General features: G+C 44.6%; 1 protein-coding gene across 1 annotated transcript in view; it reads left to right on the top strand.

Moving 5' to 3' along the window:
- The window catches only part of SEMA5B (semaphorin 5B), an 848,743-nt gene that overhangs the window by 363,116 nt on the left and 459,992 nt on the right, over window positions 1–25,635 (top strand). The window lies entirely within an intron of this gene.

Here is a 25,635-nt window from a genome sequence, read left to right as displayed (position 1 = left end):
TCCTCCTGTGCTAATTTCAGATATGGTACCAGACGCGCAACTCACACTAATGTGGGACATCTCTGGTTCTCTCTGGCAAAGCTAGAATCAGACTGATCGCAGCTATAGCTGCCAAATAAAGGGTGTAAAACATTGCAGAACAGCCAGATCCATGCCTTATCTGCAGGATAACTACGGCCATTTAAATGCGTGCCATTTAAATTAATTGTATGTAAATGTATCTTGTGTGCATATCCTAGAAACCTGATATAAACCTGTCCCTCCTGGACCTATGTTGGACACCTCTGTGCTAAATGATTCCTCTTATGGTAGGAACAGTTCAGTTCAGACCAATTTTAGTTGTTATACGCAGCGCGGTGTAAACAGACCTTGTGTTTTGCTTTCCCTCCCAAACAAATGCGTGGCATAGAGACGTATGCATTGGGTAGGAGCTATAGGGACGCTTAGGCCGGCATTGACACCTGTAAGTGCTGGCCTGGTGGTAGTTGCTGGGCTTGGCACCGGATTGGGTGGGCAAGTTCAAGGCAGGACGGAGAGCGTGGATAGGGGTGGAACCTGGCACACAGAAGCCCTCTCCGGACCCATGAATGAATGCGGACGACTCTTCTGCGCTCCTCAATGCAGGCAGCCAGCAGGCTTGGCAGGGCTGCAAGAATAATATTTGCACAAGAGCTGCCTCCCTGCGTTGGGTACTGGACACACGCTTGCTTTGCGTCTTCATCAAATGTGCATAGGCACTACTGTCCTTGAGTAAATACGTCAATGAAGGAAACACGCCAGATTCCAGGTTTCTGTTTATTTCAGCGTAAAAAAGTGTCCTCTGTAGCTCCTTCATAAGTGAATGTATCTTGCACTGCTTTCCTTTACAAATGTGTCCAGTTGGTGTTAATGTGCCACAGCCACGAGGACATTGTCTCACTCTGTTCCAGAAGGCATACGTGGACTTGTCCTTTTTTATAAGTCAGAAGCCAGAAGGCCTTCCAGTCAACCTCTGTTTGTTTGAAGGGAGTTGGTCAGCGATTTTCGGCTGTTCTAACTACCGTGCCAAAATTCTTAAGTGGATTTATTTTTCTGCATTGTATTTGCAGTAAAGCACGACTGCGATAAAGATAGGTACAGTATAGAGAACAAATCAGCAGTTCTCGTTCCTGCATCTCTAACAATCTTCAAAAATGGGAATTCCAGAATGTTGCTTTGTTTGCCCCCTTTATTTGTTACCTTATGCATTATAGCCTTATAGCCCGCCGTAGAGGGCTATACCGGCTATTAAAGGCCCTCTCCAGCGTTAAAGGCCCCGAGCTGAAGGCAAGATCCTTTAACAAGGGAGAGGGACTTTAATAGCGGTATAGCCCATCTACGAAGGGCTATAAGGCTATTAGAACATACAGTCACTAGAGGACAGAATGTTCTAACAAAAAACAAAGCCTTTTGGGAGCGTGAGGGGTTTGGAATCCCCTCAGGTTCCCTGAAGCCTTTGTTCACAGCCAGAGCTGTGAACAAAGAAACAATGGAATGTTGGAGCTCCAGGTTTATACCAGCCATTATAAGCCCAGAGCACTCTATTATTTTCAATGGAGCTCCCAACATTCCAATGTTCTAATTCAGATTAAGGCCATCCTTTACTCTGGGTGCAGAGCAAGGAAGGCTCTTAACCTCACGGGGGAAGTCCACCATTCCCCTCTGTCCTTATAAGTTACAACCATTACGGTTATATTTGGATCACTGAATGGTTTGTCGCTTTTAAGGATGAAAGGCTGAACAGTTGCTCAAGGCTGAACCAATGACCTGTATGGTGAATACACATCCGGGCAAGAGGCATATTAATTCAGCAAACCATTTTACTGACTATATCTACACAGTATATATTTTTTAATGTAAATAGCTTTTCTTGATCAAACTATCGTCAGTTACAATTGGATTATGCACTGATCCAGCAATTTACTTTATAACAATTCACAAATAGAGTGTAAATTTATGCACAGCAAAATCCATTATATGCACACGGTAAAATCCTTTCAGATGGGAAGTAAAATTGGCCCTGGTACTGATGCAGTCTTTGTTTTGATGCCTCTGTTTGGATCACTTCCGAGATGTGGCCAATAGGACCTATTGCAAATGGAAGGCCTAAAAAAGGTTCCAGGGGGTTGGAACAAATTTCAGAAGTGAAGATCGTTGGTATTTTGATTCACCTGTCTTAGTAGAGCATTCTGACATGTGTACCCTCACACAGGGGGCTTTTGTGTTAGCCAATATCAAGCAGGTAACTTTTTGGGATCTCAATTTCCTCCTCGCTTGAAGGCAAGTAGACTGCTTCACGATATGCTTGGTGATGTATTTAAGGATTAGCAGAGGGTCCTGCACTCCACCTTCTAGAATGGATATCGATTTACACAAATTCTACAGGTTGCAGAAGTGACCACAACTCTTCATGACATCACAGGGTTGAGATTTTGCTCCACCTTTAACCTCTCAACAACCTTCTATTGCCTCCCGAGGAATTACAATATGGCAACTTCCATAAGGCCCCTATGTGACTGTCAAGATTTACCAAGACAGATTTACCAAGCTTGACCATGGCATTTCTCTGACATGAGTAGTGCAAATTATGAAAACGTTTATTATCCTGGGCCTTATTGTGCTAGGATCAGCCTCTACTACTTCTACCAAAACCACAATGGCATCAATTAAAGAACACTAGTGGGAGAAAGTTGGTGTGAAAGTGTCAACTCTATGTTGATGAGGGTGAAGTGTGGCAAGATGGCCGACAGGACGTAGTGCCTGCTGTTTCCAGATCACCATCCATAATGCTGAGCCCCTTAGCATTCATCATGTCTTTAATTTAGCTAGTCAAGGTGCCTGGAGCTGACTGCCTGCGGAGTGGGTTGGCACCAACCTCCTGGAAGGAAGACGAGCGCTGCCTCTCTTTTGGGCTTAACTGGGCCTGGGGGGCATGGCCTAGCCCAGTCCACCACCGAAGAAGTGTAACAAGGGCATGGGAGTGCTCTGAGGCAGAGGTGAAAGCTCAGGCCCTGTGAGAGTCCCCAGTGCTAGGGGACCCTTCTCTGCCTTCCTGCACCCATCGGCCGACGTAGGGGCGATTAGTTTGCGGAGCTGGAGCTATAGGCCCCTTGGGGCAGGCCTCAGTGCTGTGGTGACCAGCGGGCTACAATGAATTCCTGGGAGGCCGGGTGTACAGCAAGGGGTTCCGCTGGAGGTACGCGAGGAGTGGGGAGGAGGCCCCATATATACTATGGTTGGCTGTGATCCTGTGGGGCTGCCCTGGAGAAGGCTGCCTGCTGCACGACAGAAGAGACCCTTGCTGTTTCCCATTGAGAGCAAAGTGGCAAGGCGAGAATGCTGCAGAGACGCTGGAAATTGGCCTTTCTGAGCTGGGGGCGTCCCAGACTGATAGCAGTATGGTGCTGGGACCTAGATTATCCCCGGGGGACATAAGCACACATGGTGATGGAGATCGTCTGAGCCTGCATTGAGAGTCTTCCAGGACAGATGCTGGTGATGCTGAGTGCAGCTTATTCTCCAGTGCACATAATGGGAGACCTTCCTGTGGTGACCGATGGAGCGCACTTGCGTACGGAGGTGAGTCTGGCCTGGGTGGTAGAAGAGGGGTGCCCAGAGGGGGCCCCTTCGGTGGTGGGACATCTCCTGGTGACTTAATATTCGCAGGGGTTGGGCTACGGAAGTGGATTGCCACTAATTGTCTGATTTATTAGTGGAGCTGTCGCTGATCCAGGAGAACTGCGGACTGTACTGAAGCTTATTAGGTATGTAGATACTTGTTGGTTGCCGTGTGCTGGGTTGGTCAGACTGAACAACCTGCAGTTCCACGCCTCAGGTTTTCATTGTAGTGGGACTGTGCCGGAACTGCGGGGTGCTGCACGGCTGTGAGATTAAGCTAGTATGCGTAAGGAAAAGGACCTGAAAAGGCCATCCTCAAGACACCGTCATGCAAAATGCTACTCTCCACCAGCTGTCCCAGTGGCTGGTCAGACAGGGAGGAGTGGACTTGAGGGCTCTCTACCTGGAGCGAGAGGAGGATCCCTTGCGTGCTGATCCAATGGTAGCCATACATGGATCTCGCACGGCATTCGAGCACAAGTTAGAGACAGTTTTCTTAGATGTGAATCTGCTCCGTGCAGATTTGCTTAAAGTGGAAAGCAAGATTATGACTGCTGAGAATAACAATGAGTTGCTTCATGGCGAGTTATCCACTCTTAGGCAGCAGATGGCTAAGATGACGGTGCTCACAAGGGAACTGGAGGCCAGGGTTAAAGACATGGAGGGCTTCTCTCACAGATGCAACCTCTGTTTTCTGGGATTCTCGGAGTGGGTGGAGGGTCCTCTGACAGAAAACATTCTGGAACAGTGGATTAGGCAGCAGCTGAGGACTCAGGGTCTCTTGGAGATCTTTGTGGTGGAGACAGCCTTCCGTGCTCTGGTGACGTACCAACCTCCTGGGGGCCTCCCTCCTGCTGGTGTTGCTAAAATATTGGATTACAGGGAAAGAGATTGTATCCCATGAGCAGCTAGAGAAATAAATATTCCCAAATTTGACAACCATGCCATTGCCGTTTTTCATGACTACACAAAGAAATTTCAAGAGCAGCAAAAGTAGTTTCTGGGGGTCAAGCAGAAGTCGTGTGCTATGAATCTGAAGTACATGTTACTTTATCCCTCTAAATTGAAGATCCTCTCCAATGGAAAATAACACTTTTTTGTCCCACAGGGGGTGCGGGACTGCTGTAGATCTGTGAGAAGGCTCTGGTCAGCAGATTGAGGTCCTGGGGCCACACCAGAATGTTGCACATCCATGGAGGCTAGAGATGATGTTCTGGGGGGAGGGTGGAAGCCAGAGGGGGAACGGCGGTCACGTAGGGTCACGAGTAAAGCTGATGGCACAATGCAGGTAACAGACACAGGTGCAATGTGTTTGAAGATGCATGGGTTGCCTGCGGCCCCAGACTCCCTTGTGCAGGACTGAGATTGTGATTCCAGAGACTAATCTTAATGTGGAAGGATGATCATGACTGTAATGATTTCATTTTGTTACATAAGGGAGTGTGCTGCTGGGCCTGCTGCGGGAGAGACCCGCGGTTCTGTCTCTGGACTAGCGCTGAGACTATGGTACTATCTTAAAACGACTGTCCTGAGGACCAGTGGACCTGCTGGGTTGGGGTGTGGCCAGCCCTGAGTTGTACTTATCCTAGCAAGGCCGCGTTATGTACTGCATAGATCAGTGCTACTTTTTCTTTTCATGACTCTAAACTGAATCCGTAGTGATCAGTGATATGCGCTGAAGATTGCACGGCTGCTGGTCACGGCGTGGGTTGCGGGTAGGACGAGGCCCGGGGGCGGAGTTGGAATATCTATCCCAGTTGGGTAGAAAGGGGCTACTGTGTTGTCCTGGCATGCGGTTAGGATAGGCATATATAGCATGATGGTTACACTATGGTCGTCCTGGGGTGGGGAAATGGGTTGATATTTTTGTAATGGTTCCAAGTTGTTTAATCCCTTTTTAAAGCAGCACTGTTGAAATGTTGCAGTTTCACAGGGGAAAGATCCTTATCCTGCACTGATGCACTAAACACATGGAGGGAAGTATTAGCATTCTCACCTGGAATGACGGAGGACTGGGGCCCTACATCAATAGATATAAGGTCTTATCCTTGAAGCGCCTTAGAATGAATATTGGTTGTCTCCAGGAGACAAGTCTTAGTGATACAGAGGTTGATAAGGTAGCCAAGAAATGGAGATGACAGCTGTTTCATGCTTCCTGTTCGACCTACACTAGAGGCGTTCAGGTATAGGTGACCCCTGGGACCCCATATGAGCCCTCTTATGTTGAAGTTGACATAGAAGGGAGGTATATCTTACTGCAGGCCAAAATTGATGGGAAATGCGGTCTTTTGGTTAATCTATATGCATCCAGTGTGGATGATCCCAGATTCTTCAATCTGCAGGAGGTGGTTGGTTCTGAAGTAGACAATCCACTTATTTCGCTCTGGAATTTTAATTGTGTTATGGATGGTGAGAGAGATAGCCAACCCCCCTCCCCCCTTTAGATCTCGCACAAAACTGCGAATTGCATGAGGTGGTCTAACTTGGGGCTGCTGAACTTATGGAGGACTTGTAAACCATTGGACAGAGCATTCACCAACCATTCGCCTTCACACAGAGCATTCAGTAGACTTGATAGGGTGCTAGTTGCGGGTTTGTCACGTGATAATTAATCAACAGAAGGCTCTTGGCTTGTTACTTCTCTGATCACTCACCGGTTCTCTGTGATTTGCCCTGGAATGGGCATGGGGCACCAAAGCGTAACTGCCACTTCCCGGTTGATATTCTGTCAGATGTAGTGGGAAGGGATACGCTGTTGCTGGCCTTGACCAACTATTTGCAAACTAATTGGGGCTCAACTGATACCAATGCATGTGAATTGGGATGCGATGAAGGCCTTGCTGAGGGGGCAGTGTATGGGCCTCCCTTTTAGGCTTGACCTTCAGAGTGCCTAGACAGCTTCAGTGGAAGCTGCAAGTGGAGGAATGGGCACTGGCTGTGTTGCAGTGACTAGACGTAATGCTTACACAACACAGGCAGTGCCTACACTGGGAAGGAGATAAGAAGGATAGAGTTTGGCCTGACTCTTCCGTAGAGAATGCGACTTGCCCCCTGTAATTAACTTAATAAAACCAGACTGTGTAGTAGCTGCCTTGCAGGGGGAGGTGGTTGGAGCCTTTAAACGACATTTGGAAGGGGTATGCCAGGGATGCTCTTGCAGCTCCTGGATCAGGTCTGGTTTTTTGGGCACACCTAGATGTGCTTCAGTTGAACACGGTGGCAGCAGGAGATCTTGATGCCAATATTACACTGGAGCAGCTTAGAACTAGCTTGGAAATGTTACCTAAGAACAAGCCCAAGGGGTGGGGGGATGGATATCTGTGAAATTCTACCAAGGGTTTATAGTGGCACTAACTCAGCACTTACTGGAAGAAGTTTTGGAAGCAAAGGAGAGGGGGATATTACCACAAAGCATGAGTGACAGCCTTATCCATATGTCCTTAAACGGACGGGATTGAATCCAATCCTGCATCTTATCGGCCTCTCACAATAACAAACTCTGACTGTAAAATCTTATGTAAACGTTTGGCCAATCGCCTGAGCCGGTGATGAGTGGTCTGGTTCATGTGGACCATTGGGGCTTTATTCCGGGTCGCAGTACAACCTTAAATTTGCCGCAGCTAACACATGTGCTTCATGAGGTTGAAGAAGGGCAGGAAGATATGATTCTGGCCTCAATCGCATTCGAAAAAGCATTTGACACTGTTGACTGGGAGCATCTATCAGAGGTGATGCAGGACACCGGGATTGGGCCCCACTTTAGGGCCTGAGTTTAATTGATATACACTGGCCCGGGAGCACAGTCGAAGGTGGGACACTATAGGTCGGATCAGTGGGACATAGAGCGTGGTACGAGGCAAGGGTCACCCCTGCTGTGGAACCATCCACATTAAAGGTGTGCATGGTCATGCAGGTCTGGGGGATAGAGGTTGGCCACACTAGACACATAACATCACTCTATGCAGATGATGCAATGTTTTACCTCCGGGAGGCTAGGTAATTAGTGGCACTCCTGTTGGATCTACTGGAAGAGTTTGGGGAGGTGTCTGACCTCAAGAGTAATAGAAGGAAATCCCTATTGTTGCCACTGGCAGTATTGGCCGGTGTGCCTGGGGAGAGTCTGACAGAATTAGGGGTGCAGTGGTAGACTGCTGTATGTGATCTAGAATTCCTTGTGTTCCCCGAGGGCAGGTAATTTTCGCCAGCTGTTCACCGAGTACAATCCTCACCCCACCTATTTGTGCAGTGAAAAGGAGCAGGGTGGCCCTCCTGATGTTAATGAGAAAGGTGGGATTGGGGTCCGGAATACTAGAATATTTATGTTGCTTCTAACATGCATTGAAATGGATGGAGGATGGGGCTAACTGGGAGAATGCTCTGCTTGTGATATTGGTAGATGGCTCTGGGCTACCGGCACGGCTGATGGTGGTCTTGAGGGTGTCCTCGGAGGCTCCTTATGTGGTGTGACAGACTGCCGCAGTGTGGCTGAGGTTGATGATGATGATGGTAATCAGAAGGGCCCCCTTTCACAGGGAGTTGTAGCTGTGAGTCTTGGCTCTGTTCCAACAGATGGAAGAGATTATGTTGTTCCAAACTTGGCAAGAGGGAGGATACGAGATAGTTGGAGAGTTGTATCCAAATTATGTATTTATATCCTTTGAAGATGCAAGGACCCAGTTTGGATTGGGACCTGGGAGGTTTCTTTATTATGAGGGAGTGACTGATGTGGTGAGGACGGTATAGTCATTGTTCCCTGCGGCACCTCCGCTTTACTAGAGGTGTTGTGGACTCTGGAAGATAGGCACCAGTTTTTCTTATTGTTTTATAAGGCACTTCTGGTTGATACGGTTAATGGGACAATGAGAGTGCAGCGGGAATGGGAGGCGGACCTGGACTGGACTGGGCCAGGATAGCTGCGTTATTGAGGTCTGTGTCAGCAAGGGCTGGTTTAACTAATACATTTCAATTTTGTGCATCGTACTTCCATGGCCCCGGTGGGAATACACAGAATTTATCCAGAGTACACTTCTGCATGTTCTCTATGTGGAACCGTGGACGTCCATTTTATGCACATGGCGTGGGGTTGCCTGTAGGTGAGAGACTTCTGGGTTAGGGTAGTGGATAGGCTGGGTTGGGCCATGGTGATGGCCTGTGCACTCACACCGCAGTTTTGTCTGTTGGGCCTCCTGGTTTGCCTCAAAAGGCACAATATGAACTACTGGTTCCTGCAGTTAGCCCTGGTGCTTGCTAGGAGGTGGATAGCTATTAAATGGATGCGGTTAGGGCCCGAGATGCCTTTGGAGTGGTCGATGGCAGAGGAGACTCGGATACAACGCAACCGCTTGGATGCTAAATTGCACAACGCACTACATTTCTGGATCCAGGGGGGGGGGGGGGGGTTGACTCAGAGGAAGACTCCATGGATAGCGAAGAGTAGCTATTGAGTACCAGGAAATTAGCTGTGGCAGGATATGTTATTTGGACCACGGTTTTCTGGTTGTTTTTCCTTCTCCTGTTTCAACATAAAACGTGGGCCACCCCCCACCCCTTGTTGTGCCCTGTTACCGCAATCTACTTAAAGATGTGAATAATACCTGATCTTGCTATTGTACTGTAATTCTTGACTATGCTGCCGCCGTGTTCTAGGTTTGTGCTATGTTACAAAAACTTTGGACAGATAAATGGTGGCCAGCTCAAATTGGGTCCTTACTTAACCCAGTGCATAAGGCCAAAAACCTTGGTGTCATTTTTAACACCATGTTGTCAAATTCATTCGGTCACTCCTGCCTGTTTTTTTTCTCCAAAAAAATACTAAGGAAAATTCTCCCAGCTATACCCTTGGAACTAAGGAAGACTGTAGTGTCAGTGTTCATTGCCTCAAGACTGGACTATTTTAACACCCTTTTCTCTAGTGCATGCATCGAGGTACAGCACAAACAAACTTCAAATGGGCCAGAATGCAGCAGTGAGAATGTTGTTGGACATTCCTAAATTCGATTCAGTCTCCATTGCCCTGGCTGAACTGCACTGGCTACCAGTGGCCAAGAGGATACAATTTAAATCACTGTGTATTGCATTTCAATCCCCCAACTATATGGGACCTATACAGCTGAAGAAATTTCTAAAGCCATACATTCCAACTAGAGCCCTTAGATCTGCTGAATTGGTAAACCTAATTGTCCCTAGAGTCAACAAGGTTGGATGGGGAGGAAAGAGTTTCGCAGCCACAACTGCCAGCTTATGGAACTCCTGCCTACCTCTGAAGAGAGAATCCAATCTTCTCAATTTTAGAAAAGGCCTAAAAACATGGCTGTTTATAGCATAAATCCTTCTTACTTCCTACCATTCAATATTTATCAAGGGCAGCGCCTAGACACCCCAGGGTATGTGCTGTGCTTTACAAATTTCAAATCAAATAAAAAAATTATGAAGGTTTCAAAAAAACTGCTGGCGAGCTCTTTGGAATATTTGAAAAGTAAGGAATTCCCTGGACAAGATATTCCTTGTGTGTTCTTATATTGTATGTGTATGTTTTGGGTAGTTAGCTTGAAAATGTGTTTCTCCCTACAGGGAAGGGTTTACCCAAATTTGAACAGGAAATACTGGCTACTTTGCTTGGTTTCATGCAGTAAAAAGAAGAGAACGCCAAAACCTTCTGTGATTCTGAGCAAATCACTTAATCTCCCCGTGCCTAAAATGAATGTGTGTCCTCATGTAACGTAACTGGTGCTATGTAAAGCGCTCTGATACCCGATTCGGTTCGGGTCTAGTTCGCGCTATATAAAACTCTGAAACAAAACAAAGAATTTTTGCATTGTTAAAAACACTTTCTTTATGTATAAGACCGAAATTGTTAAAATAATTCTCTTCTAGGTGAAGCGAACAGTGGACACTGACTGGAATTATTATGTTTAGGTTTTGTTTATCTTTCATGAATAGATCTTTATAAAAACAATGGTCCGAGTCAGTGGACCTACATGATGCTTTGTCTGCTGTGTTTATCATATAATTAAGAATTCATCGCACTTCCCACATAATGAAGCATAATCTTAGTGGTCTAAACAATTGGAAAGCTCTGCAGAATGTTTTGAAGGGTTGTCATTAAGATGATGAATCCCTTATCTTCCAGGGACCCATTATGTGTGCGTGTTTTCAAGTATTCCTGCGAAATACAGGATTAGACACCACTACATTTTGTGCAATAATAGCACCACAAACATGCTATCTATAGTATGTATGCATATGTGTAATATATTTTCACTGTTGAGTGTGGGGAGGGTCAATGATTCGCAAGAAACCTAAGGCTTGAATGGGCCAGGATGCCCCATCCCACCCGCACAATGGGAAAGTAACATATTGCAGTCTGTTTTTCTGCAGGTCTAATTTATGCTACGGGATATTTTCCGATATATATATATATATATATATATATATATATATATATATATATATATATATATATATATATATATATATATATATATATATATATATATATATATATATATATATATATATATATATATATATATATAATGTTTTAATGGTATTTAACCCACACCAGGATGCCAGGGTTACATTTGTATAGCAAGGTAAAATTACACGGAAGGGGTGTCTTGACTATTTGGAGAGTTTTTTACCTTTTGTACAATAATTGTAACATGCAATCTGTGAGACAGTAACCAGTGTTGTTCTCATGTCAGTTTCACTGTGCTGTGGTAATAACGTATGCATGTGCATTTATCGGTGCAGTTGCTCTAAATAACAAGTAGTATGGGGCCATTTTTATTGTCACCACCATAGTGTGTGTGTGTGTGTCTGTCTGTCTGTCTGTCTGTGTTCACTTCAAACACCATGGATGACAATCTGACTTTGATCATACAAACCAGTGGCAAACATAGCCCAGCAACCCCTGCAGTAAGAGGGGGGCTGAGCTTCAGGGGGCTCCCTCAGCAAAGTTTAAAGGCCTGAGAGCTACTGATTGAGTCCGGGGGGGGGGGGTGGGATGGGGGAGGGGGGGTCCCTCAATGTACTTTGCAGGGGGCCCCCTCAAGTTTTGCTATGCCACTGAGCAAAACATAGCACATGGTGGGGGGCAAGGAGATGTTATTTGCAGTGATCGAGGGGTTGAAATTGCAAATTTTCTGTTGTTGTCTGGGACCCTTTTAAATTGTTCCATCCAATTACATGTATTTATGAGTAAGCATACCATACCAGTTTCTTTACATAATGGAGGCTCACACCTTTCAATGAAAAATTGTTCAAAAGAATGTGGATTCTTTTTGTGAGTTCACTACCTTTAATGTAGATAGAGGTCAAAAGGCATTCAATATCTTTCCGCTAAACCTATATCTTTGGTGAGTTTGGTATTTCTTTTTACTATGAATTTCTAATATAAAATAATGAGGTGAACATGAATATCAGATACGTGCACTGAGGTACTATGTCCTTTGGGAACTGACCCACCGTGTGAAAGACTTACAAAATAAGCAAGCATTGGAAAAACCATTAATTCTGGCTTGCATTTTGACTCCTAACTAAAATATTAAAGAAAACCTGCTACAACGAAGAAACAAAACGATTGGTTTCTGTGTACAAAGTATCTATGAGTTAAAGAATTTATTGAGATGATTCAGTGTATTTTTGTGATTTTAAAATAGCCATTTACGCATTCCAATGCCAGCCCCTCCGTAGGAGGTGGAATGATGCACCAAACAGCCAATACCATCATGTAAGAGAGTCAGTCCTGTGAGAGAATCAAAAGCCCACTCCATGTATAATTGAATTAATTAGTAACAATAGATCTTTCAGACAGCTACGTTTTCAAGCCAAACCTAAAAAGAAAGAAAAAAGTCTGAATGTGTTATATTCATCCTACTGAACGAAATGTTTTGTGCTACAAGCACACATTTCTAGGTAGGTTTGATAACACCCCCTTGTATCCAAAACTCTATGCATCGACTTAAAAAACCGATGTCCAGGGAGGCAGTCAAATGTTTGAAGCTTTGGCTGATAGCGAAGGTCATAATGTTCCAGTAACACCCACTGTACGGTTTTCCTTCAGATGTGCGTTTTTTGTGACTAATTATAGTTGTGTTGGACAGAATGATCTTGGGAGCCAATTGGTAAAGAACATCTGCTGTGTACTATAAATGACTTTTGGGGCTCTGAGCTCAAGCATGAATGCTGTCCTGCAACTGTACGCTGAGAGCAGTTGGGATTATGGGGTTAGAAAAAGAAGAAAACTTGAGAAAATTGCTGAAAAGAGAGTAAAAATAACCGAAAAGCGCCACGCTCGGCAAACCTGTCACAATGGCCAGCCTCTTTAGTGGGATCAATTGTGATAATGACCCGGGAAAGCCGACAGGCTGCACACAAGCAGAATCCTCTGGGATTGCTGACCTTGATATAACAGACCAGAGTTTGATGGGGTCACAAAAGGCAGTTGACCATAGGAACATGACGCCTGCAAGTGATTAATAGCAGAACGAGGCTTGCAAGAAACAAAGCTTGCTTGCCAGGGTGTCCCAGCTCTACCCCAACAACGAGACCAAATTCACAGAGCTCACCAAGAGCGCAGGAGCAATTAGGGATTCAATTTAGTGCATTGCAACGTGCTTGTGAATGTACTGTTTTATACATTATTACATACATTTTTGAGGAAAAAATAAAAAAGTATACAATGCCCCCTCAATCTCGGAACATTTTACAAATTGAATAGCAAGAATGTTAGAGGAGGTCCCCATGAGAGAAGAGGTTGATTTGTGCACAGTGTGAGGTGTGTCTTCAAGTTGCACATTGCGTGGTCATAGAGAAAGTGAATTATAAGCTCCTTCCTGGCTTGAAATTCATGTGGCTGCATACAGTAAGTCACGCCTGTTAAAATGGCTGCCCCCACATGGTCTAATAAGAAAGATAACAGAGCAGTGGCAGTTCCTTTATTAGGGCGGAGGAGCGCCGCCCCCCATGTCACCACCCAGACAGGTGGGTAGTACCAGAAGGACTTGTCTGACAGGTCAGTGTGTAGCCCGTTTTGACTGCTTGTGGGCTTGTTTTATAGTCTGGTGGGCCAGTTTTACTGTTGAATTTCCTGGTATTACCACAAACACTTCCTGTAGCAAGCACAAATGCATACAATCTCCCTGTACTGCAGATCTTTACAGGCTCAAAACAGTGGTGAATTGCAAATGTGGGCCACTTTTTTAGCAATCTGATTTGCTAAGGGGGTGTGGGGTACTTTTATTTCGATGTCCAGCCCTATTTTCTGTCTGTCTGTCCTTGGATCGTGGGTCAGCAAACAGATAAAACTCGTTGCTTATTTATTATGTGTAATTGAGCTCATTTAGGTATGTTTGTCTGCCAGCATTAAATTAAAGTAGCGCCAATATGCAGCACTTGGTTAGACATTCAGCTTTATTATCGCGTTTTAATATACGGTGTTTTTGACTTCGCAAATTTATATTCTAAGAGCCAGTGGCTTTGTCCTTAAGTAATGGCCTCAGAACGTGAGGTGCATGTTCATGAACCTTTTTCAATGTCGTTAACCCTTCATTCTCATCGAACAGTACCTGCATGCTTCCTTCCTCCTCTTTCTTCAAACAAACTTCCAGTTCAGTTGCTGACTTTTCCTTTGCGGACCCGGAAGCATACGCAACGAGGACGCGAACCAAAACATACGGAGAAGACCGCTGTACACTGCCACGCCGGACGGAGACTCCCGGCGTAGGCTGAAAGGCTCAAAACCCATAGGAAGAGAAGTCCGACCCCCCAATTAAGAATATAAAAAACAAAAAATCCGACTACCCAGACACACGCTGGTACCTCTTTTTCCAATACCAAATGGATTTTCATCAACGGAGACATCCGCACCTCTTCTGGTTTCGATTTGATTGAGAGTCTATGGTCCTGATGAGAACTCAACAATTACATGAGTTCGAAACGCGTAGACTCTAAAAGCCCAAAATAACCTAAAATTGCAAAAATATTAATAGGTTTTTGTAAAACATAAGGAATATTCATGGCTTTATTGTAATTTATCAGATTACAACTTGGAAATAATTTACATGTTTTCTTCTTTGTCTGTTTTTGTATATATTTTGTATATATTGTGGTGTGAAAGTGGTTTGACTGACGGTTTGAATGAGATCACGTTGATATGTATTTTTGATTGTCTAATGGTAAATAGATATTTGAATATATGTTATTCTGTGCTTTGTTGTACATAAGGTCTTAAAATATGAACTTGGTTAAATTTAATTTTCCAAACAAAAAATGAATAAATGACTGAAATTAAAATAAAAGAAAAAAAAGATACATTTTGATCAAAAAAACATTTGTTTTATTTCTTATGTTTAGCCAGAAATAGGGCGACTAATTAGAGAGCAGCACGGGCATCTTCTTTTGTTTGACTTTTCACAACAAGCATTAGCAAAGCCAATGTGTCTCACTTTTTGCATTTCCCAGTGGTTTCTACTGATGTTGTTCAGCTTCGACAAAAAAAAGTGGTCCATGCTGAAGCTGAATAACATCGTCTAAAAACAATATCCAATTAAAAGATAAAACAGAAGCAGTGCTCCAGGAAAGTTACAAACATATGAAAAGGAAAGAAAGACATTGTATTAAAAGAAGCAAGCAAACAAGATAAGCAAGAAAGCCAACCACTGATAAGCAGTCTAATAACCCAAAGCCCACTGTAAGTATTGAGATTGTCTTTTGTAGGTGAGGCCTAAATATGGCTTAACTATGAGGAAAGTGCGTATCCTACAATGGTCCACACCAGATCACGCGCCATACCTGAAAGAAACCGCACTATCACAACTCTTCCCCCAATCCAAGGTCATCATGCATGTGGCCATTGTAGCACATGCAACCTAACAAACAAGAGCACCAACATAACTTTCACAAACTGCTCAGTCTGGGAGCAAAGGAAGTTCACAAATTGTAATAGTGGGAACGTGGTATACTTGATCACGTGTCCTTGCAGACTGTAATACGTTGGAATGACTGCGAGGCAAGTAAAGATCCGTATTGGCGAACATAGGAGCAATATACGTTGTAGGACGAGCATAACCAAGATGGCGATTCACTTCCTTACTATGGCCCACAGTGTGGATGATCTAAAATGGACAGTGATAGAACAACTAAGCAACGAGAATGACCTCTTTGAGAAAGAGCAAAGATGGGTGTTTCGTCTGGGCACCCACCTTACAGGCTTAACCATGATATACCCTGGGCACAACTGACGTAGTGTCAGTTTTGAATGTCTATGAAGGAACCCTTTCAGAAATTTCTGCTATCTTTGACCTTTAGGTCTCCAAGCGGAAGATTTCGTGGCATATCACTCTTTGCCTACCGCACACTTTTTATTTTTTCACTAGGGGCATATCCTAGTAAACCCCTTTGCAGGATATCGTCGCATGCACAGGACCATTTTTTGTATATGAAGGGGCCCAGTTTTGCCGGTATTGGGACAGTTGGCATGAAAATGGCTTGTGCGTATGAATTTCCCATAATAGGTATTTTTAACCCAATCTGCTTTTCTTTAATCTGAAACCCTCAGTCATCCAGTGAACACCGCCACCGGCATTTGGCCGATTGTTTCTAAGGAGCGATAATATCCAGATTCTACTCACTTCACAGGAGGCGGCAACAACTGCATCCTCCTCCAGTGCCCCCGGGGCCACCAGCCAGCGCCCGTCCCGCAGTGGGGCGGGAAGACCCCTATGATGAAGCACGACACCAATGGGCCCTTTTGGTGTGTGAGGGGTATTTAAGCAAACACTGCGTGCATCCAACCATTGTAGGATACACACTTTCCATAACACAGTGATAAACATAGTTGACTGTACCCCCTTTTAGAAGTGGATCCTTTTATTTTGTTACTAATTCCAAGCAGAATATGTATCCACCTCCAGTGCCCATTTAGGGCACTCTCTCTTCACTCCCCAATCTTGTTGTTTATAGCATAACTATGAGGGAGCCTTGCATGCTTCTCTCACTGTATTATGAACATGAGTCTTGGATGGATCATTGATCTTGTGATGAGTAATTTACCAACTTGGTTAGAAAGATAATTGCTTCCATTCTTTCAGATTTCTGACTTTATATTTTTGCTTAGTGAGTCCTATAATGCCACTACTGCAGCATGCATTACCAGTGGTACTCACTTCTATCTATGTGAAAGCCATGTCTTTTGATGCAGCACCCCATGCTTTAAATATGCCAACCTGCGGCCCGACTTCCCCATCACGACTTTGGTGGTCGGACCTCCACAGCCCCCAGGAAACTGCAGTTCCCTGGAGTGGTGCTTCGGTCATGAGGCCGCAATATGCTTGTCAGGACCTCCGTGGTCCCTCCAAGTACATATCGAGTATCCTCTCCGACGTTGGTGTCATGGAGGTTCTTCCATCATGAAAACCGTGGTGTGACTCCTCCGCATGGGGATGCATGCAGGGGGGCACATATAATACCCCCGTGTGTGTGCACCCCAGTTCCTGCACGTCATGGACTTTTGTGGCCATGCCATGCAGGAACCTTGTTTTGCGGTCCCATTGCGGTGCCTGTTTTCTAAGGCACCACAATGGGACCGCAACACTGCCCACCTGCCTGACAACTTTAAACTTGAAATCTGGCAAGCGGGCGTCAGTGACCTTAGGCGTTGCAAGAGCGTGCATGCCCAGTCCTGCACAGCGGAAAGTCACAGTCAGGCCCTTTGTGTGCATAGTTGGTTGTAGATGTTTTAGTGTGACCTGTTTGGTTAGAATTGATTCTATGCTTCAGGGACAGGGGTTCAGGTCTTGTTGCTTTAGGCTTGGTGCTGCACGTAAGCGTAACTGTGTTGCATAAGACTGTCACTTTGATATCATATTAGCATGAGCACCAAAGGGGTGCCCTTGGACTTATGAATGTTACATATCTTTAATTGGTTTCCTATTGATTCTTTCTTTCAGACTTCTTTTATAAGGCAAGCTATTAGTTTGTCTATAGTTGTGATGTATGGTTTATACTGGAGGAGGAAACCAATGTCTCTTTATTGCTCGTCAAAATTCCAAGTGATTTGAGAGATTGCTTTTAACCCTACGGTATATTTAATTGGTGTAGCATATCAGGGAAAGCACCTGTGAGGTGGCTATCGAGACTTGTTGAAATAAGATTTAGTTCCCTGGGTTACCTGAACTGTTAGGGAGACTTCATTGCCCATGATGGCTCCAAGATTCCTGATGTTACTGGTTAAGGTGAAGGCTGCTCAGAGGTCCTTGGGCCACTGGGCAAAGAGACGTATATCCCCATTTTAGGCCTACTGTTTTAATGTGCTTAGTTTCGAGTGGTTGTAGGGCAAGTGTTTGCTACTAGCAGACATGGGCTAAGTCAGGCTTCTCCAACGAATAGCTAGTGAGCCACCGGTAACTCTCCAGCTACCCGTAAGTAGCTCTCTTCTGACCAGCCAAGCCTACTAAATTAGAAGCTTTTGATTTCTTGAATTAATATAGGAATACCAAAATTGTGAGTGTATATTTGAGGCAAAGGAACTCATAGGCCGATATTTGGAGAAACATGGATGAATTTCTAAAATATATTTGATCTGCTATTTGAGTAATATATCATATTGCACTTGGGAGAGTTTTTGCAACATGTCGGTTATGGAGGCATTGCTGCTATGGCTTTTGTGCATTACCCATGTAAAGGCATTCCCTATTGGCAAAGCCCTTTTCACGGCTAGCAACCACGTCTGATGCTCTGAGGTGATCACTGGTAGTAATCTACATATTAGCCACTAATGTAAACCGTTTTACGAAGTTACTATTACAACACTGATAATATTAGTAGCTGCCAATGAGTTTAATTAAACTTAACTATCTCTTATAATAGAAAAGGTTGGAGACCCCTGGGCTAAGTGCTTAGTCAGTCTGTAGGGCTTGCCAGCTTAAGGGAGTATATAGTGGCAGTAGCATAGGTGTATCAGGTTAATTGGGTGTAGAAAAGTAATGGTGCAATGGTGGAACCTTGCGGGACACAAGCTTTGGTGTTCAACTGTGATGATTGGAAAGCTGAGAGGCTTATCATTTTAAGAATCGTCTGTGTTCTTGTGACAATGTGCTCATCATTTTCTCACTCTGTTAGATCCTTTATGTTTCTTGTGCAGGGGACCTAGGAAACAAGTCACTTGACAACAGCTCTACTTGATTTTGGAAAGGTGCTCACTATTTGCATGTTACACTCTTCTCCTAATTCTGCATCCGCTCCCACACCCACTTTAAGTTTTTTGAAAAGACCAATGAATCACTATGGCTTCATTTTACATCCTGTAAATAGGGAAAATAATTCCCTTTTGTTTTCACTGGGACTTGTCGAATCAGTTCTGGCATGTCGGCCTGTGTTTCATATTTAACACTTCTTTTATTAACCCTCACCTCATGTTTTGATTAATTTCACTAGAACTAAAGTTTACAGCTTTCTTATAAAGTTGTTAAATTCAATGTTACATTTTTTGATAGTTATAGGGAATAGATTTTACATTTACTTTTTGATTTTTGATTACTTTATTGACAGTTACAGGGAATAGATTTTACATTTCCTTTTTGATTTTTGATTACTTTTAGTTATTAACTTATTGAATAATCTAATGTACTCTCTAAATTATTTTATCTGTTTATGGTTTTAGTGCCAATTGGATTTACTGAAAGATTAATCTGAATCAAGGCTTTTGGAGTACATCTTAAGTCCTTAACTTTGAGTGCTCAGATCAGCTTCTGTTTCTCCACAGAGTTTTCATTGGGGCTTGGCGAGGCAGTTCTTTGAATGTCTGCCTGTGTTTCATATTTAGGACTCCCAGTTTATGGGTACATTTCCATCTGTATTTATCCATATTTTTTTTGTTTGGCCATTTTAATTGTATTTATCCATATTTATTTTGTGTTTTGCGGATAAATAAAGTTGGAATACTGTACATTTCCATATTTAACTGATAGGCTGTCATATTTTGATGTCTGCCATGTTTTAGCTATATAAGCTGCCAAATATTACATAGCATTACATCCACTGGTAAATATAGTATTAAACCACAAATGCTGTTGACAGATGCCGTTAGTGAAAGAAATTTCATCCTGTTTTATAATTTTACGTGCTGTCCATCTGCTCAGCTGTGGGCCTATATAATTCATGGAAGACAGCTTGGAGAGTCACTTAAAAGAAACCCAATTTTCTGTATTTATCCTCTTTAAAAAATAAATACAGACTGAAACCGTTTTGTTTTCTGTCTGTTTTTATCTTTAAACATCTGTAAAAACGGAAATCTGGGAGCCTTATTCATATTTACCATTTCTTACTTTAACTCTCACGTCATTGTTTCATTAATTTCACTAGCACTATTGTTTACGATTTTATTATAAAGTTGTTAAATTCATTTTTTAAATATTTGATAGTTGTAGCGTTAGATGACCAATAGATTTTAAATTTCTTTTTTATTTTTGATTACTTATAGTTACTAACTTTTTAATAATCTAATATTCTCTCCAAATTATTTCATTTTATTTGAAGCACTGTTTATGGTTTTAGTGCCAACTGAATTGACTAAATAATTGATTTGAACCAAGGCTTTTGGAGTATATCTCAATTCTCTAACTTTGAGTGCTCAGATCAACTTATGTCACTCTGCAGAGCCTCTCCAGTCTTCCTGGACATGATTTTCTGTGCACACTGAAAATATAGGATACAATGATTTCTAAGGTACGTTTGCTAAATGTTCAAATTTTGCCAATGTGGGAAAAAAAGTCATTGACCAAGAGTTAACTGATAGTATTGGCAGCAGATCTGTTTACACAATTGGAGACCACTGGAACCTCCCTACATAACCTGCTGTTTAAAAAACAAAGTGCATACTTACAAGGCTGGTGTCAGTATATGCTCCTTGGGTTAAAACTTGCAGTGTGTGGAATATTCCACTACAGGTTTTGATCAGGATTTGAAATGATGTTTGCAACCTGTACTGCATTTTTACATTAAAATCACCCACAACTATTAAATTAGAAAACTGACTCTGTGAATAGATATCTTCTACAATTGCCATAATTTCCTTCATTAAATAGTCCTTTTCTGTTCCCAGTTGAATACACATATTGAGCAGTAACAATTCCTTGAGGGCATTTGCATTTATAATTGAATAACCATTTACCCCTTATCCCTTAAATACTTAGCCAGCTTAAATTCATGTTAGATAAGGGTACAATTTTCATTGCTTATCAATATTGCCAACCACTCTCTAGAATTACCAGAGGAAACAGGTCACACAGGAGCACAAAAGAAATAATACATTTTCAGTAAAATGTTTTATCCCCAAAGTCTCTTGAAGGCACACAATAGCTGCCTTAATTTCTTTCATCTGATCAATTAAATGGTGTATGCCCTGGAGTCCAGACATGTTCATGCTTAACTAGAAATTAGTTGAACAAAAGGCCCATCTTATCAGGCTGGACCTGGATGTTAGTATTCATCATACTTGGTAGCCAAATCCAATCCGTAAAGCCTTCACATTGTTGAAAATTGTACGATGGTATAATTTTGGTACTATCTATTATCAATCTAGTATAATGTAATAGTGTCACTATTAGACCTTTTGCTGATGCAACCAACTCTGTTGGAGTAGCAAAGAAATTTAAAGAATTATGATTTGTTTTTTACTTAGCTCCTCTGCAATCACCTGCCAGTTTTTTCTCAGCTGCTATAATCTTTTTAAATTGGAAATTAATTGATTCCCCTCCCCTAAGACTATCTGAGTGGCCAAGATACATAACTAGGAACCACCTATTTGGTCTGTGTATTCTTCAAAACATTATACCAGTGTAAAGATATTTTATTTAGAAATGGTCAACAATGCAATTTCATATATAATATGTAAAGTCTTTGTCCTATTTGAAAGTACTACATTACATTTACAAGAAGACCTGCCACACAGGATTAGAGCATGTGGATCACATGTACATGGGTTTTGAGCTTAATTTTCTAGAGACTTTGCCAATTTCGCCATCCAAGGAGTTTCTATAGACATTTGGCCCTGCAATTTTGGTTTTAAGGGATTCCTTATGGATACAATTTTTATTTCTAATTTTTAGGTCTCGCGACCTATCAATGCGCGCAAGCGCATTGAGCGGAGCGAGAATTCTTGTCGGCAAAATCCTCGTCAAACCACGGGCTTTCAGCCGCGGTTTTCTTTAAGTTCATGTGAATCACGTGATTAAACAAGCACGCGCATTCACGGCCGCACAGCACATCAAAGGGCTTCGCCCAGCATGCGCTCTGCAGCTTCTCCTCCCCTAATTATTCATGGCCGGCCGCAGGCCGGCCGTACTTTCAGTTTTCCCGTGTTGCTTCATTTCATGTGCATTTTTTTTCATGTTTTAGTTTCCGAGGACTGTGTGCTTCTTACTTTCAGTTTCCCCGTGTTGCTTCATTTCATGTGCATTTTTTATCATGTTTTAGTTTCCGAGGACTGTGTGCTTCTCTCGTAGGCTCTCCCGTCCCATCCGGCTTCCCTCCAATCATTTGCCACACTCCTTGCCTCCCCCTCCATTCTCCTCCCCTCGCTCGCATTCCCGCCCCCCACCAGGCTCTCCCGCCCGTTTCTCTTTTTTATCTCTGTCTCTCGATAAACCTGTTTGCCAGGATCCACCCCTGGGCATCGCACTCAGGACTTATGAGGTGCAGACAGGTACATTAAGGTAAGTCGCAATGGCAGGCTTGTTTCATGGATGGGGACCTGCTCCGCAAAGATGGCTTTCTTGGACCAGAAGCACGGCCCAAAGACAGAAGAAGCCATAGGTGGATTGGGCCTTCCCATGGCTGCTTCATTAAGGCACATTAGTGCGAGGGGGAAACATTGCTATTTTCCGTAATGACTGAACTACACTCGGTGCCTTTGTGCGGCACATTATTAAAGCCTATTAAAAGCGTCACTATTTGGCAACATTAGTAACTCGTCTTTAGGGAAATTATTACCAAAGTCAGCGTGGTTCGAAGTACAAGTGTTCCACATTCCTCTGGCGGCTCTGCAATCCGCAGGCCTATTTTTAGCTGCACCCCCCTGCCAGAATAGTATAATCCTATCCTACGGCCGTCCACAACCTGAAACCCCCTTTGTGGTTGTAAACAGAAAAGGGCGAGTGCAAGGGCAGTTCGAGTTTTACGTTGAAGGGGTTTGTTGATATTTTTTCCACTGGTGGTGTGGACGGCATTCCCTTTCCCTCGTTCTGCTAAAACTGTCTTTTATTCCCGCCGGACTTTGCCTTACATGGCTCTCGGCCTCTAGGCCTCGATTCCAAGAACGGAAGGAAAGACGTGTATCCAGATCAAGGGTGGAAGACAAAGCTGTTCTTTGAAGCACGGCTGGGCTAGCCGTTAAAAAATATACCATTCAGTCAGGCATTACGCTTGGAATAAATGCAAGACATCGATTTTACACCTTTTTAGGTTTTGACTAGCAAATGCATGCGTACGAAGTACGCATGTGCTAGGAAAAATCCTAATGAGTATGGTATGGGGGCTGGGAATCCGCCCCCGTCTTTCATTGGCTAGCTCCATAAATGGAGGCTAGCCATTGGAAGACACGTTTGTCCGTCAATGCAGGACCAGATTCGGGGGCGTTCCCGAGAATTTTTGGCTTTTGGCGACGTCAGCCGAAAGCCTTTTCTCTGGAACGCCCCCGAGTCTATTCCGGCATTGCCGGCACCCGCCTGAAGGAGAAAGAGCACTCTAGTTTTTCACTGTAACTCTACTTTCTTTCCTCAAGCTCTATGGTCTCTGATCAGTAAACTCTCTAGTTCACACTCTATGGTCTGTGCCCACCCGGCATTGTCCCTTTGTTTCCCCGCCGCCGAGTTCCCCAGCCGAAGGAAGCAGCCGTCCGCCTCCAGCCAGGGCCGCGCTGGGATTGGCCCAGCCGGCCGAGCCTCCGCCGCGTCATCACTAGAGCTGCTTCCTCTGATGCGGACACGGGCAGTCAGGTAAGTTTTCCTATTTTTAAAAAAATGTACTTTTTAACCCCCCCCCGCGAGACCCCCCCCCCCCGCCCGCACCGCCAAGTCCCGTCGTCGTCCCTCCCCCCAAGTTCCGTCCCGCCCCCCGCACCCCCAAGTCCCGTCATATACAATAGTTTCTCCCATAAAGCTCTTAGTTGAGATATCAGGAAGGGTTCTAAATATCCGGCACCCGCCTGAAGGAGAAAGAGCACTCTAGTTTTTCACTGTAACTCTACTTTCTTTCCTCAAGCTCTATGGTCCCTGATCGGTTCTGTCCATACGAGAGGAGGGAAGGATGGATGTTCAGACAGCTGCGCGTCTGGGCAGGCGCGTCAATAGGACAGCAGCGCCATCGGAGACCCAGAGCCAGTCCCATCCTGGGAGCCGCTAATGGGCGCAGGGAAGAGTCACGAAAGCTAAGAGGGCTGAGACCCCTTTTAATTGCAATCTCCAGGGGGTGTCCATCACTGCGCTGTCACCATACGTCTGCCGGCGCTGGTCGCCTAAGTACAAGCATGTACTAAGAGGCAAGCGTGTGCGACCGCAGCCGCGCCCCCTGCCCTCTCACCCCCGCCCGCCTGCGAGGTGCCGAGCCAGAGTTCAAACCGCAGCAGCCTGCACTTACTCCGGTCTGAGAGGATGAGACCGATGCGCAGCAGCAGGCCGCACTTATTGCCGTCTGTGAGGACGAGACGGACGCGCAGCAGCAGCCTGTACTTACTCCTGCCTGAGAGTACGAGGCGGGTGCACAGCAGCAGCCTGAACGTACAGCTGTCAGAGGTGTGACACAGGCGTGTGTAGGCTGCATACTCCTGTCTGAGAAGATGAGACGGGCATGCCCAGGCTGCATTTACACCTGTCTGAAGAGTGAGACGGGCGCGGCACTTACTCCTGTGTGGGGAGTGAGACGGGCATGCACTTACTCCTCTTAGAGCGGGTGAGACAGACGTGCACTTACTCCTCTCTGAGGGGATGAGACGTAGCAGGCGTGCACTTACTCCTCTCTGAGGGGGTGACACGGGTGTGCACTTGATTTACTCCTGCCTCCGAGGATGAGCAGGGCACGCGCTGTCAGAGGTGTGACACGGGCGTGTGTAGGCTGCATACTCCTGTCTGAGAAGATGAGACGAGCATGCCCAGGCTGCATTTACACCTGTCTGAAGAGTGAGACGGGCGCGGCACTTACTCCTGTGTGGGGAGTGAGACGGGCATGCACTTACTCCTCTTAGAGCGGGTGAGACAGACGTGCACTTACTCCTCTCTGAGGGGATGAGACGTAGCAGGCGTGCACTTACTCCTCTCTGAGGGGGTGACACGGGTGTGCACTTGATTTACTCCTGCCTCCGAGGATGAGCAGGGCACGCGCAGGCTAGGGGCGTCTCCCGAGTGTCTTCGCCTCATTTGAATGAATGATTAAACACCAGAGGGAAGTTGTACTGACTGCCGACGATGTATCTAGTGGGCTCAAGGTCGTCTACATATCGTGATATTTTAAAAACTATGTTTCCGTATGGGATACCCTGGAACACGAGAATCATCATCCCTGGCGCAGGGCCTTGCTGTGGATTGTGGCCTTCAGCTGTCCGATGCCCGCGGCGGCTGCGGTGAAGCCAGGGACCCTGCCGGTGGAAACGTAAGCTCTCCGTCTATCTATTCATAGACTTCAGGCAACCCCGATGCAAAAATATCCCCTTTTTAATCGTTTCGGCTTATGTTTTAATACTGCCAAAGAGTCGAGCATGGCGGAATAGTCATTTAGCGCTTGAACAAAGCGCTTGAACAAAGGTCCTTTCGCGCAAGGCGCATGGCTTGTTCGATTGCATTTATTTTATTTAGTTATGTTCTTGTCACAGGCCCGTTTCTTGGCGCTAGCGTAGATTGTAATCAGATGAGACGCTGCTCGTCGCCAGAGACATTTTGAGGCTTGTTCCAATCCAAGGGAGGATGGGTTAATGAGAGTCCGCAGCCAGAGAGGTGCCTTTATTCCATT

Source organism: Lissotriton vulgaris, chromosome 2_1 (assembly GCF_964263255.1).
Source record: "Lissotriton vulgaris chromosome 2_1, aLisVul1.2, whole genome shotgun sequence".
Lineage (NCBI taxonomy): Eukaryota > Metazoa > Chordata > Amphibia > Caudata > Salamandridae > Lissotriton > Lissotriton vulgaris.
Note: the sequence above shows the minus strand (reverse complement) of the source record. Positions and strands in the feature narration are given on the sequence as shown.